We start from the raw sequence: 13,274 nt of genomic DNA, 5'->3' as shown, positions 1-13,274 counted from the left end.
AAGGCACGCCAGCCATGGAGGCCAGCAGGGCTCGGGCCCTGGAGAGATGGGGCAGCGGGCCCTGGAGAGACGGGGCGGCAGGCTCCGAGACCACACTCAGGGTGTCCCGACGTAGACACGGTGGACCCGCCTGCGCGTGCGTCCCGCTCGTGTTAGGTGCGTCAAGGGTGGCGTGCGGTCAGCACTTCAGTGCCTTCTCCGAAGAACTGGAGTAGAGGGCACGGAGGTGAGCGCTCTGCTTGGAGACCACCGGTTATTCCCAGAGGCCGCCAGAGGCTTGGTGAGAACATCCAAGATGATTTGTTGCATACGATGCTTTTCTTGAAAGCTCATTACATCTTTTTTTTCCCCCCAGCAGAGAGAATGAGCCTTGGTAAGGGGGTGGTTTGGGTTTGCCCTCCTCAGGGAAGTCGAGACCGCCGCTGTTGGCCGCCGCTGCTTCCTTGAGTGGTCAGCCCTGGTCAGCGCAGAACGCGGCACGGGCTGACACGCTCCTCTTTCACAAGTGCTTTTTACTCTTGCAAATCCATCTCCTTAACTCCTCATCAGAAAGAATCACTCTGGAATTGTCTCCCAGTATTCTGTCCACCTGAAATGTCTTTCGAGTTGGACCCAGAGATTTATCCAAAGTCACTGAGACTGTCATCGGAGACAGGCATGACTGTCGGTCAAAGACTGTCCAGCAGGACCCTGTGCCTTCCCTCTAGCCTCCCACTCTCTGTTCAGCCACGGTGTACCCACGGCCAAGCCCTCACTCCCTGCATCTGGCTGAGAATCAGGGGACTCAGGCCCTGCCCTTAGAGCTTGCTAGACTAACCTCGTACTACTTGTGAGTCCCAGGGGGGATCGGATGACTTAGAGCATCGACTCCTCTTCCCAACATTTGTTTCTTCACGGGCAGGGGCCTTGCCTGGGTCTCACTGTGTTGTTTGCCATCCGGCAGATAAGCCCGGAGGGCTGACTGTGCACCAGGACCTTTGCGGACGACAGGGAGCTGGAGACTCGAGCCCTGTCTGCACGGTGCTCACAGCTGCGGACACCTCTATATGTGGTGGACTGTGCAGAGGCGAGATGAAAATATCTAACACGGGAGACCGTTTCCCTGAGCACCTGGACGCTTCGGTCTCTCACGTGACAACAGGCCATTGAACCAAGGTCTAAGTAGTGAGGGTCTACAGTAATTTTCTACTACAGAAGGCTATTCTAGCATCCTTGCAGATGAGTGTGTGTGAGTGTGCGCCAGGACACGTGCGTATCTGTATCGTATGCAGGAGGGCGTTCCAATCAAGTCAAAGACTTCTGTTTCATCTGTGCATTCACTCGGCCATCACAACAGCCTCGTACTTGGGACCTTGTGTTCAGGTTGGGGAGACAGAGGCATGGACACGGCAAGAGATTGAACAAGGTCACCTAGTCCATCTGCAGAGAAACAAGAATTTATACCTTAATTGACTGACATCCAGATGAAAACCTTTTCTCTGGGTTCCCCCTGCCCCTGCAGCTGTCGGTTCACCTTAGACTCAGCAGACATATTATTATACTATTTTTTGTTGCTGTTTAGGGTAAAATAGATTTAGAAAATTTGTTGTCATATTATTGGATTATTTTAAAATAATTATATAAAAAATAAAAATAAAAAATACTTATATAAATTCTCAAAGAAAAAAACACATGGGAGGAAAGAGTGTTTGTGATGGATTCACCAAGCAGAGCTGAGTATCGTGTTCAGTTAATGGCCTCGTGCACGCCTTCCTTTGCGGGGCTGTAGCCAGTGGTCTGTCATCCCATCCGGAGTCCTCTGGGGGATCGCATTTCCTTGCAGAGCTGAACTGGAAAGAAGGGCTCTCTTCCTTGTTGAGAACTGGTTGACATCCGTGCCTGCGAATTGACTGGCCTTTCTCTCAACCAGAAGGGGAGAGGGACAGGTCCAACAGGAAACAGCTGGGGGGCAGAACACGTGCTTTCAGTGTGTGCCTGTCACACCCATGTATTTGCACACGCGCTCTCTCTGGAGGAGGAAGGAGGCTTGCTGAGCCTCCTGAGAACCTGAGGCTCTAAGAGGCCTGTGCCTTTCCCGGGTGAATTTCCTGGGCTGTGACTTGCAAGGCCACCGCGAGGTCCCCAGTCCTGCACGCCCTCTGCCATGGCACACTCCCCGAGGCTCACACACACGCACTGAACCCCGGACGAGGCAGCGGAGTTTCCCAGGGAGGTTCTGTCTTTGCAGAAGGATATTCTGAAAACATTCGCTACTGCTTTGCCCACACTGTCTCCCAGTGTGCCCTTCTCCTCCGCTTTGTGGACGTCCTGGCTTTTGGCCAGTGCCACGTACGGTCCTGCCAGGCTGCCATGCCAGCACCTGCTCCAAAGGCGGTGACTGACCAAGGAACCAGACACCCCTCTCCCAGCCCAGCTGTCTGGTCGCGGGAGCTCAAAGCACTCCTACCTGGAGGGAAAGAAACCCCAGCCACGCACCTGACAGCGCGTCACCTGAGCCGCTTGGAAAACCCATTTAAGAACTTCCTCCCTGGTTAGAGCCCAAGCTGGCCGGGCCCAGCGGAAGCCCCCCAGCAGCTCTTGGGTCGGCCAGCTGGCCTGCTGAGTCTGCCCCTCCTCTCTGTGCAGCTGGAGTCCCAGAAGGGAGTAATAATCAGAGAAAACTTTGCAAGTGTTCAAACTGAATAACATCGTTGTTGTTGTTCATGGCTCCTTTTCTTCTTCTTTTTGCCATCTGGAGCCACAAACTGTCCAGTTTGCAAGGCCAAATCTGTGTCCTGTTTACTCCTGTCACTTGACTGTTGCTTCTCTTCACCGGTGGTTCTCCACAGGGAAAGGACCTGCTGGTTACTTCCGTCCCCTCCCCTGCACGCCTGAGCCCTGAGAAGCTCTTTGCTGCACCCCGGCTCCCCGTGCACCTCTGCGTCTCCCCTCTTTCCATGTGCTCTGGACGCAGTCCTGCCTCTGCTGCTCCTCGCAGGGCTGCGTGCACGTGTGTGTGCCTGCAGCTGCGGCTTTTCTCGTCCTCACCACGGAGCCCCTGCCCATCTGAAGGGCCGGGGGCCATGTGAACCAGGGGCTGCTGATATTTAAAGTACATGTTGAAAGTAGCAAAAGAGGGGGATGAAAATAAACCAACAAAATCAAACGACCCCAATCCTAAAGGAGGAAGGCTTCAAGGTATACAGCAGGTACAGCAGGTACAGTCCTTCTGTCCTTGCAAGAGGAGTGATGAGTGTTGTGGGTCAAACCGTGTCCCCCAGAAATGGGTGCCGCAGTCCCAGTGCCCCCAGCCCTTCAGACTGTGATCGGAGGTAGAAAGATGCAATTACTGTAGATGCAATTAAATGAAAGTGAGGTCATACTGGACGAGGATGAGCCCCTATCCAATATGATAAGACTCCCTCTAAGAAGAGAAAAATGTGGACAGAGGCATGCACGGAGTGAAGACCCAGGGAGTGGTGGGCATGTGCTGATGGAGGCTGAGGCCTGGGGGACGCCTCTGCAAGCTAAGGAACGCCTGGGGCTATGAAGAGCTGGAAAAGACAAGGGTGTCCCCTTTAGAGGCCCCAGAGAGGACAGGACCCTGCAAGCACATTGATTTCAGACTTCTGGCTTTCCTCACTGTGACAGAGGAAGTGTCTGTAGCTTTAAGCTACCCAGTCTGTGGTAGTTTGTTACAGCGGCCATAGGAAACTCATACAACGAAAGGACAACCAAAATAAAACCACCCCTCTACAAAGAGCTGTAGAATGTATCCTCTTTGATAAAACTACATGATTCATCCAACAGATACTTGTTCAACATATTTTCATCCAGAATTGCTCTTTCAAGACATGACTGTTTTCTTATTAGATGCCAGTCATGGCAGACACACAACACTAAATCAAGCATCTAGGTTAACTGTTAAGAATCACAGTCTGGCAGTGGAGTGGAGGCCTCCATAGAAATGAATCTATGTGGTAGACAGTATCGAGCACTCTGAGAGAGGTGCAGCCTGAGTGCAGTAGGGCTACATGCTGGGAAATCTACACAGGCTCAGAGAAGAGGTGACACTGGAGCTGCCGGTGGTGGCGGTTGACTCCGTGGAGGGTGGGGAAGGAAGCTGAGAACACCTGTGCAGAGACAGGTGCCCCAAGACTAGCCAGGAAGGAGGGATGGCTTTACAAATGAGGAGATGCTTGAGCCGTCCCTTGAGAAGACGTGACCACCTTCCCTCCATAAGGTAGAAGATGGTAGTGGTGTTGCTGATTGCTGATTGCTGTTCATTTCAGATAGAATGGCAGTTGCCTGCAGATGCGAAGAGGCAAGAGAAAGCATGTAGCCCTCAGCAAGAGTCAGCAGAGAGCAGACCATGAGTCTCCAGATGGGCCATAAAGAGTCTGGACCTTTGAGTAGCTGATGGTTAGCCTGCTCCAACATGGCGGATACTTCAGTGACTGTTGCCCACTCAGACATTTCTCTGATTTACATGATATCCTGACTTCCTTTCTAGACTTAAAATATTTTTATATCTATGTTTTACTCTGTATCCAAAGCCCTTAGTTAAATAGTTTTATTTTGTGCCTCCTTCACCAGTACTTGACTTCTGGGAAGTAATGGCTGTTTCTTCCTCTGGGCTTTTGAACTTACGCTACTACTGCCATAGATACATGCCTGAAATGATTATTCCTGACTCATGGTGGGATGAGCCCTAAAGGCAGTTGAATCATATCTCCAACTCATCAAGAACAACTCCCCACCCTTCCTACCCCATCCCTTTCTCATTTCCCTTCTCCCCACTATCTTTAGCATTGGTGGTAGCTGGGTATCCAGATCCTGTGATTCAGTGATAAAACAATCACCACCTGAAGTGATTCGTTTTATTGTTGGTTTTCTAAAGTGAGAGAACAAGCATGGGAAACCAGAGCCTTCCAAAGTCTTCATGCAAGTGACCCAACACCATCACTCAAGAGTCATTTTGGTAAAGGAAGCAGGTTGCCGTTCTGGACGGGGGTGTGGCGTGACCCTCGGTAGACGCCAGGGGCGGAGAGTGGACAGGAAGTCCCTCTCTTGTTCTCTTCCTTTCTCCTCTGTAACCATGGCAGTTGCCATGGAAACACACCCTTGTGAGAGTTCCTTTTGACTCACAGCTGTTGAAATCGCTAACATAGCACTGAAGGGTGGATTTTTTTAAAGTATATATGTGTATATGTGCGTGCGTGTGTTTAACAAAAAAGAATCTCTCCTGTTATAACCGTTGCGCTGGAGGCAGGGGCAGCTGCTCCATCGAGGAACGGCATCCGTGCTTCAACAGCCCCTCTCGTTCGTGAGGAGTAAGAAGCAGAGAAAGAAAGGGGACAAAAAAGTCATTTGCTGGCTACCTGCTTGGAGCCAGGGACTGTCAGAGGCTTAGAACTCAGTCTCCCAGTTTAATGTACAACCGTGTTCTCCATTTCATAGATGAGGAGACCAAGTTTCAAAGAAATGAAGTGGCCGGTGTAGAATTTTCCACTTCATAACTGGCTGACCTGAAACTCACACTTATCTGTCTGCACTGAACGCAACACTATTCATACATTCAATATTGCCGCTACTTGATATTCTCCGGGGCTGTGTCAAGTCTTCTTGAACTCTCTGAACTCTGGGCTCCCGCAATGCTCCCTGTAGAATAAAGAGAAGATTTGCCTTTGGCTACTGGGAGGTAATCTTTGTTGTATTTGATAGGATTGTCGTTGGTTAGGGCAGGGCCTGGTCTGAGGGTGGGCCAGCTATACTTGATAGTCTTAAGATGGGAGCTAGCCACCTGAGAAAGAGGACCATGTGATCTAGGGTGGGGTTTTGGATCACAAAGTTTCAGCGGACCTGGAAGCCAAGATCAGCCTTGTGGGCAGTCAGTCAGTCATGCCTGCTTCATGAAGCTCCAGCAAGTCTGAACCATGGGGCCGTTTCTCTAGTTGACGGTACTCCCTAGGTATCATCAGGCATCCACACCAGGGCGTAACCTGTCCTGACTCCATGAGAAGCTTTGCTTTTGAAACCTTCTCAGATTCTGCCCTACGCATCTCTTCCTTTGGTTGATTCTAATCTGTATCCTTTTCCTTTAATAAACTATAACTGTGAGTATAACAGCGGTCCTCCTGGTGAATTATCAAAACTGGGGGCAGTTTTGGGAACCCCCCCCAACCTTGCAGTTGGTGTCAGAAGTGAGGGAGCTCTTGGAAACTGTCCTAACTTTCTGTTGGCCCAGACTCTCATATTTCCATAACTACCATCATGCCCTCCCTTTTTTTTTACAAGCAATTTTTAAAAATTTAAATTCAATTTAATTAACATATAGTGTATTATTAGTTTCAGAGGTAGAATTCAGCATTTCATCAGTTGTATATAACACCCAGGGCTCATTCCATCAAGTGCCTCCTTAATGACCAGTTAACGCGTCCCCCACCCCTCTCCCCTCCAGCAACTCTGTTTGTTCCCTTCCATTCCCCTATGTTCATCCCCGCTTTTAAAAACACTGGTACTCTAGATTGTTTCTCAATCAAAAAAGCAAACTGTGCAGGGAATTTCATACCAGGCACTGAAGATATTATAATGACAGGGGAAAAATGACAGGCGAGAGGGGAGATTTGCAGGGAACTGAACAGGCAGCTGAGAAATCCCTCAATCATGTCTTGCCACTCAGTGTGTGTAAGGGGAAAACTAGTTTCCTCGATCAGCTTAGTTTACTTCGGATCCCCGGCCAGATGGATCTCTCACATGTTAGGACCAAGACTGCAAACCACGAGGGATGACGGAAAGTTATCTTTGATCAAACATCTGGTCTCCTCTACCCATGCTAAAAATGGCCATTTGAATATCACCGGTGGCGATTTGGAAATCCCTGTTATTTGTTCATCATTCATTAACAATTCGCCAGGGATGAAACGATGAGAGTCCCACTCTGCCTTCATGGAGTTCATCGCCTACTTGGAGAGACACGATGTCCAGGGTGAGGACACCCTGACAGACTCCGGGGAGCCCGAGGGAAGGGTGGGAGGCTGGGTGCGGGAGGCTTCCTGAAGGGGAGGACCTCTGCCCAGTTGTTTACAGACCATGTAAGAGCTCGTCAAACTAACAGAGACAAAAACACCATAGGATGCCAAAGCCAACGTGCGAATTCACGGTGACTGTTGGGAAACTGCATGTATTTCTGCTGTAGCGGCACTTGGGTGGGGACCGACGGATGCAAAACGTGAGGTCCATCTTCAGGTATCGGGCATCTGCGGTGCCCAACCTCAGGAGAAAACCTCTGTGGACACAAAGTGACCACTTGCAGCAGACAAAGCTGAGATGTGGCTGCCCCTCGTCCTTCCTGGAGAAATTTCCAACCAAGAACTGCCCGAAAGTCACACGGGTTTACCCTGTTTTCAGTCCGGGTAAAATTTCCTGATAAGATTTCCACTTGTTAGTTTCAAGTAAATAAAGCCTAGCTCTCCCCAAATGATCTGTTATTACCTGCCTTCCATTTACTGACCCAATGGACACTGACTAAAATGACCAAACCATGCTTTTTTTCTGCTGTCCCCTGGTGTCAGCAGTCCCGGCCCAAGACTGTCATCTAGAAGGTGTCGGCCTGGGTGGGGGTGGGGAGCAGTGGGGGTTCTGCGAGACTGGATTTCACCTTTCACCTTGACTCCTACCTAAACCAATGCGGACAGCCAGTGGAGCAGAAAAGATGCCATGAAAATGTTCTACCCACCTCACAGGGCTGCAAGGAACATAGGAAATCCTAGAGGTCGAAACGCTGAGAGCTTTATATTCTGTAAATGGCTGCTCGGTGACTTCTGTGTGATTCCCTGTCCAAGCCACTCTCCTGTCCAGGAGCAAACACCGAAGCACTGAGAACAGCACTCGGGTACCACCCGTGACAACACAGAGCTGCCCAGTGATGCCTCCTGCAGAGGTCTTGAGTCGTTTGTAGACTGGTCCCCCCATCCCTGTTTTCCATACAACCCTTCTGTGTGGTGGGGGACCTCCATGAAATCAATACCGAAACAAGCTCAAGGCCATGCCGGCCTCAGCTTATCGCTCGCCCCTCAGCACGGACAGGTAGCTCCATGGGGGCGCTCCTCATCGCCAATGCCAGAGTGAGCGTCAGACGGCGCATGGGGCTAGGGGCTCCTGCACGTGACTGTGCGTCAGAATCACCTGCAGGTCTCAGAGGTCTCCACTCCTGGTAGGGGCTGGGCCCGGCCCCAGGGTCTGACTCAGTAGGACTGCAGGGGGCTGGGCTTGCATTTCGGACAGGCCCCCAGGGGGTCAGAGTCACGCTGTGGGAACCTTGCTGGGGTTTAACACTCCCTGGCCTCCAGCACCTCTGCCCACCCTGCATTGGCTGGCATCTCCCTGGATGGCGCCTGCGCCCTACTGTCCCACTGATACCGGAGCTGGCTGATGGTCCTTGCAGCTCCAGGTCACACGCTGATGTCTCAACGCACAGGGAAAGCAGAGCACGGTGTATTTGGCATTTCGAAGGCAGTGATCGCCGACCGATCCAAATGCCTTTTGTTAACCGCTAATAGGGGCTGAAGTGGTTTGGTGATAGGCATCTCTCAACATCCAGAACTGCAGTTGGGAAGTCATCCTTTTCTGTTATCAGTGGTCAAAAAGAGGAAACACTGACATAGCCAATTATTACAGATATAGATAGATAATATGTACTGATAAAGTAGATATATCAATATAGATTGATATATATTGATATTGCTAAATAGCTATGTAAATATGAGAGAAAGAGAGAGAGAGAGAAAAAGAATGAATGAGAACATTCCGTATCAACCTAGAATAAAACAGAGAGATCCAAAGCAAGGCAGCCTCAGGATTTAGGACCAGGGAAACAGTAAACCCGCAGTGGGGGCAGGTGGCAGAGCAGGTGTGAGGATGCCAGAGTTCAAGTCAGAGCTCAGCAAGGTGCCCCAGGTGGCTGGAAGATGGAGACTTAAGGATGACACTCAGGGCACTCTGATAAATTATGGCAGAGAGCTTGGTTGGCTGAGGTCGTATTTAAAGAGCAAGGCTCTCGCCTTCATATGTTTTATTGGTGAAAAATCCCATGAGCAAAGTGACTTAGAACACTGCCTCCTTCAGTCTAGGTGCTCAGAGCGTTTGTTTGTAAGGTGTAGGAGCTATTTCCTTACAGTCCTTCGGCACCTGTTGGCGTGATTATTCCGAAAGCTTGGAAATGATTTTTAAGGACTTCTCATGCATTCACTCAAGAAATATTTGCGGAGTGCATGCTATGCTGTAGTCACTAAGTATGCAATGGGTTAAAAACAAGTCATGGTGTTTCCCTCATGGGGTCTATTATCTAACAGGTGAATAGACATCAACCAGGTAATCCCCCAAGTGCTGAAATGATGACCCAGCTCTGGGGGATGGCTGTGTGAGATGATGACAACGTGTAACAGAGAAATCTCACCTAGCTGGGTGGTTGGAGAGAACGTCTGCGAGATGCCAACCATGCGCGGAGACCTCGGCAGTGAAGCAGAACTAAACCGGAAGCAAGGCTGGCTTTCACATTTCAGTGGTAGCACCCATTTTATCCTCCCAATGACCCTGCAAAGTGGATGGTATTACTCCCCGTGTAGACGAGGAGGCCGAGGCTAAGGAAGGCTTTCGGGTCACAGGACCAGGAAGTAGCACGTTGGAGCCACGCCCTGGTCTTTTGGGTGCATGTCTCTCTATTCAACACTTCCTCATTATTTGTATGAGAAAAAAATATGTGTTCATATTGGGAGACCTTAAAGACAAGATAATTCAAGTTCCTTATGTTAGGTGCAAAAATTTAGACGTAGGATTTGACTTCAGTTATGGATGGAGTTTGGGGCAGAAGCAGGGCAATTTCTGAACACAGTATCCTTTGTGGCCAAGCATGCCGCCCAGAGCCCCACTGGCTCCCCACCTGGATCCCAGGGTCCACCACCAGCCACCTGCAGCAACCGTGCACAGCTGCAGAGTACTTCTCCAGCTTGGGCACCATGGCCAGCCCCTGGAGGACTCTAAGTTAAAGACCTGCTGGGCGCCACCCCCAGAGTTTCTGATTCAGCCGGTCTGGGTGGGGCTGAGTGTGCACATTTCTAACAGATTCCCGGTGATGCCAACACTTCGGTCCCAGGGCCACACTATGAGAACCAACCCCCGAGCTACAGCACAGAGAACACCTGTCAGGAAAGTGGCGCCCATTTTGAGACCTGGCATATAGGGAAGTGCCTGAACACTTGGAGCCTAGTTAGTAAGGACCAGGCTGATCAGAGCTCCCTGTCCCTACTCACCATTCTCTCTCATCCTGGGCTAGTCCAGGCTAGTCCATTCCTGCTTCCAGACCCCTGCATCCTTTGATACCCAATGCAAATGGCACCTTCTCCTGGAGCTCCACCCTCCCTCTTCCCCCAGCTGGGATCTGAGCTGGGCTGACCTTGCACATCCCCCTAGTTTCACTGCGGTCTTCCTAGTACAGTGATCAGCTTGCAGAGATCACACCTATCTGCTTTTGTGTTCCTACATAGTAACTTTCGAGTGTCTAGCACAAACCAAGCCTTCAATATACATGTGTTGAATAAAAGTGTTAAACTTTGAAAAGAATTTAGCCACATATTTTCACATCTTATACTCCTAATAGGCTCATGAGGCAATCTGAGCAGAAATATTTACCCCTTATTTTTAGAAGAGAAAAAGAGGACACATACAGGGATTGCAAATGAACCGCCACTGTGCTATCATTGGCCCCTGCGAGAAACAGTTGGTGCGATCAAATTTGACATGGAGGAGAGTTTACAAAGGGACAGTTGACAATGGTGCGGGCAAGGTTCAGGAACAGCCAGGAAGAAGCAGGACCACCCTGGAATGGACCCTGTCTGTATAACCTAGAGAAAGCCCCACGTGGAAAGGGCCTTGAGAAGAGCTGTGGCCTTGGTAGAGGAAGTTTGGGGGGACCTGCCGGGAAAGGAATGGAATATCTGTATTCCCCCAGCTCACCATCCACTCCCACCCCCATCTCCTGCCCATGCCTCCCAAAGGCCAGACTCAGCTGGGCGGCAAACGGTGACGGAGCCTATGCCAGGGGCCGGTGTACGTGGGGCCCCGCACAGAGCCAAGTGGGGGAGTGGAGGGCAGGTCCAGAAGGGCTGATGGAGGACATCCCAGGCTTTGACTCCTGCCTCTGATGTCTGTACATCTTCTCCTCAACGCTGCTGCTTCTACAGGGGCTCAATCTTCCTGTTACGAATGCCTGCTACATGGAATGTAGATGGTTTATTGATAAAGACAGAGCAGTTTAATTAAATTTTAGACGGGGTTGTTTTAGAAAAAGGCTCATTTTAGCATTCACACTTTCAAACAAACTTTCTGCTTTATGGGTGCTAGTTTCTTAAAAAAAAAAAAAAAAGTCAACAAACCATAACACTGAAAACGTTTCATGCTAGCTTCTTACAAACTGCCTCACTGAGCAGATCGTATGTTTATCCTCCGTGGTAGGACTTAACACGCACAGGATAATGATAGAAAAATGAAATGAATTTCAACAAATAATCAAGGATGCGGTTTCAAAAGACTGGTGGAATTCTTAGTACAATAATCTTTTTTTTTCGAAGTCATGTTTATTTTATGAGTCTGAAACAACTGATTCCAATAAGTCTTTGGGCTATGGAAGCAGAAAAGGAACACGATGTAATGTAGCATAGCATAATATATGAAGCAATCATTCAAACGTAGCTTGCAGTACATACGTCAATAAACTTCCAGTGTATCGAAGCCGGTGAAGGATAGGAGATATTCATGCAGAAGATGTTTATTCAATGCATTGTAAAAAATCCATTTTTCTTCAGCTTGCCAAATGTGCCTGAGAGTTATTACTAATTTATCACGAAAAAGCAACCACCAGTGTGATCTAAACAAGGAAAACTGGATAATTTCTCATCTTGCTTTTTTGGACCTTAACGAGATACTGCCGGAATGCGACTGTCATGAGCGTGGGCCATAGGGTGGGGTCTTGCCCCGACTCGGTGGAGGTTCCGATGGTGCTGAGAATGCTGGCGTGGGTGTCAGAAGACCTGGATTCCACATCTAGCTCTTTCGGGACCTGGATGTGCCCCCGAGGCTCAAGGGTAAACCGAGAGAAGTAAAGTGCAGAGTGGGAAGTTCCTTCCAGAGATGGTGTTTGTGGTTCTCAGGTGGGTTCAGGAACCTGTGCGCCCACCACAGGATGTGTCTCCGTCTCTCCTCCGGGTGTCTGATCAGCTCCTAGGGGAGCACGCTCACCCCCCGCGGGCGCCGACGGACAGCAACTCCTTTCTGCCGGCCTCGGAGCAGCTCCGCAGAGAATGCCGGCGCGTGAAGGGCAAGAGAGCAGCTCAAGGACAACTCCAGGCTGGGGAATCTTGAGCCACAGGGGTTGTATTAGTTTTCTATTGCTGCATGACAGATTACCATGCACTCAGTAATTGGCATTTGTTATTTCGTGTGTCAGAAACCCAGGTACAGATGGCTAAGCTGATCTTACAACGCCGTACCCCAAATGCCGGCCAGGCCGCTTTCTCATCAGATGCTTGCGTGGGAAAAGATCCGCTTCCAAGGTCCCTCAGAGCTCATTTCCTGGTGGCTGCAGGGCTCATGGTTGCTTACTTCTTCGAGGCCAGCCTGAGACTGTCTCTTCAGGGAGGGGCCCACACCTCTTTCAAGGGTTTTCCCTGATTAGGTCATGCCCACCCAGGATAATCTAAAATTTGATTAAGGTGCTCTTTCTTTTTTAAAAAAAGATTTTATTTATTTATTTGACCGAGAGAGAGAGAGAGAGAGAGAGAGCACAAGCAGGGGGAGTGGCAGGCAGAGGGAGAGGGAGAGGGAGCCTGACATGGGGCTTGATCCCAGAACCCTGGGATTATGACCTAGCTGAAGGCAGATGCTTAACTGACTGAGCCACCCAGGCGCCCCTTGATTAAGGTCCTAACTAATGGGGGCCTTAATGACATTTGGATCCCTTCATCCTTGTCATGTAACAGAACCTAATCACAGGAGGGATGCCTCTTTGTAATCAAAGGTCCCTCTGCACTTGAGTTCGGGATATTAGACAGGGATGTAGAAAACACAGTGGCCTAGAATCTTGGGATCATCCTAGAATTCCACATTCCAAAATAAGTATTTTCTGTACTCCATTTATTTTTCAAGACCAGGCGTTCTGGTCCTGCTTCTTTGAAACGGCATTCGGAATCCATGCGGCCGCTCTCCGAGCTGCTCTGGCCTGGCCAGCTCTGGGCTCCCCG

The sequence above is a fragment of the Ursus arctos genome, unplaced genomic scaffold, assembly GCF_023065955.2.
Source record: "Ursus arctos isolate Adak ecotype North America unplaced genomic scaffold, UrsArc2.0 scaffold_8, whole genome shotgun sequence".
NCBI classification, from domain to species: domain Eukaryota; kingdom Metazoa; phylum Chordata; class Mammalia; order Carnivora; family Ursidae; genus Ursus; species Ursus arctos.
Note: the sequence above shows the minus strand (reverse complement) of the source record.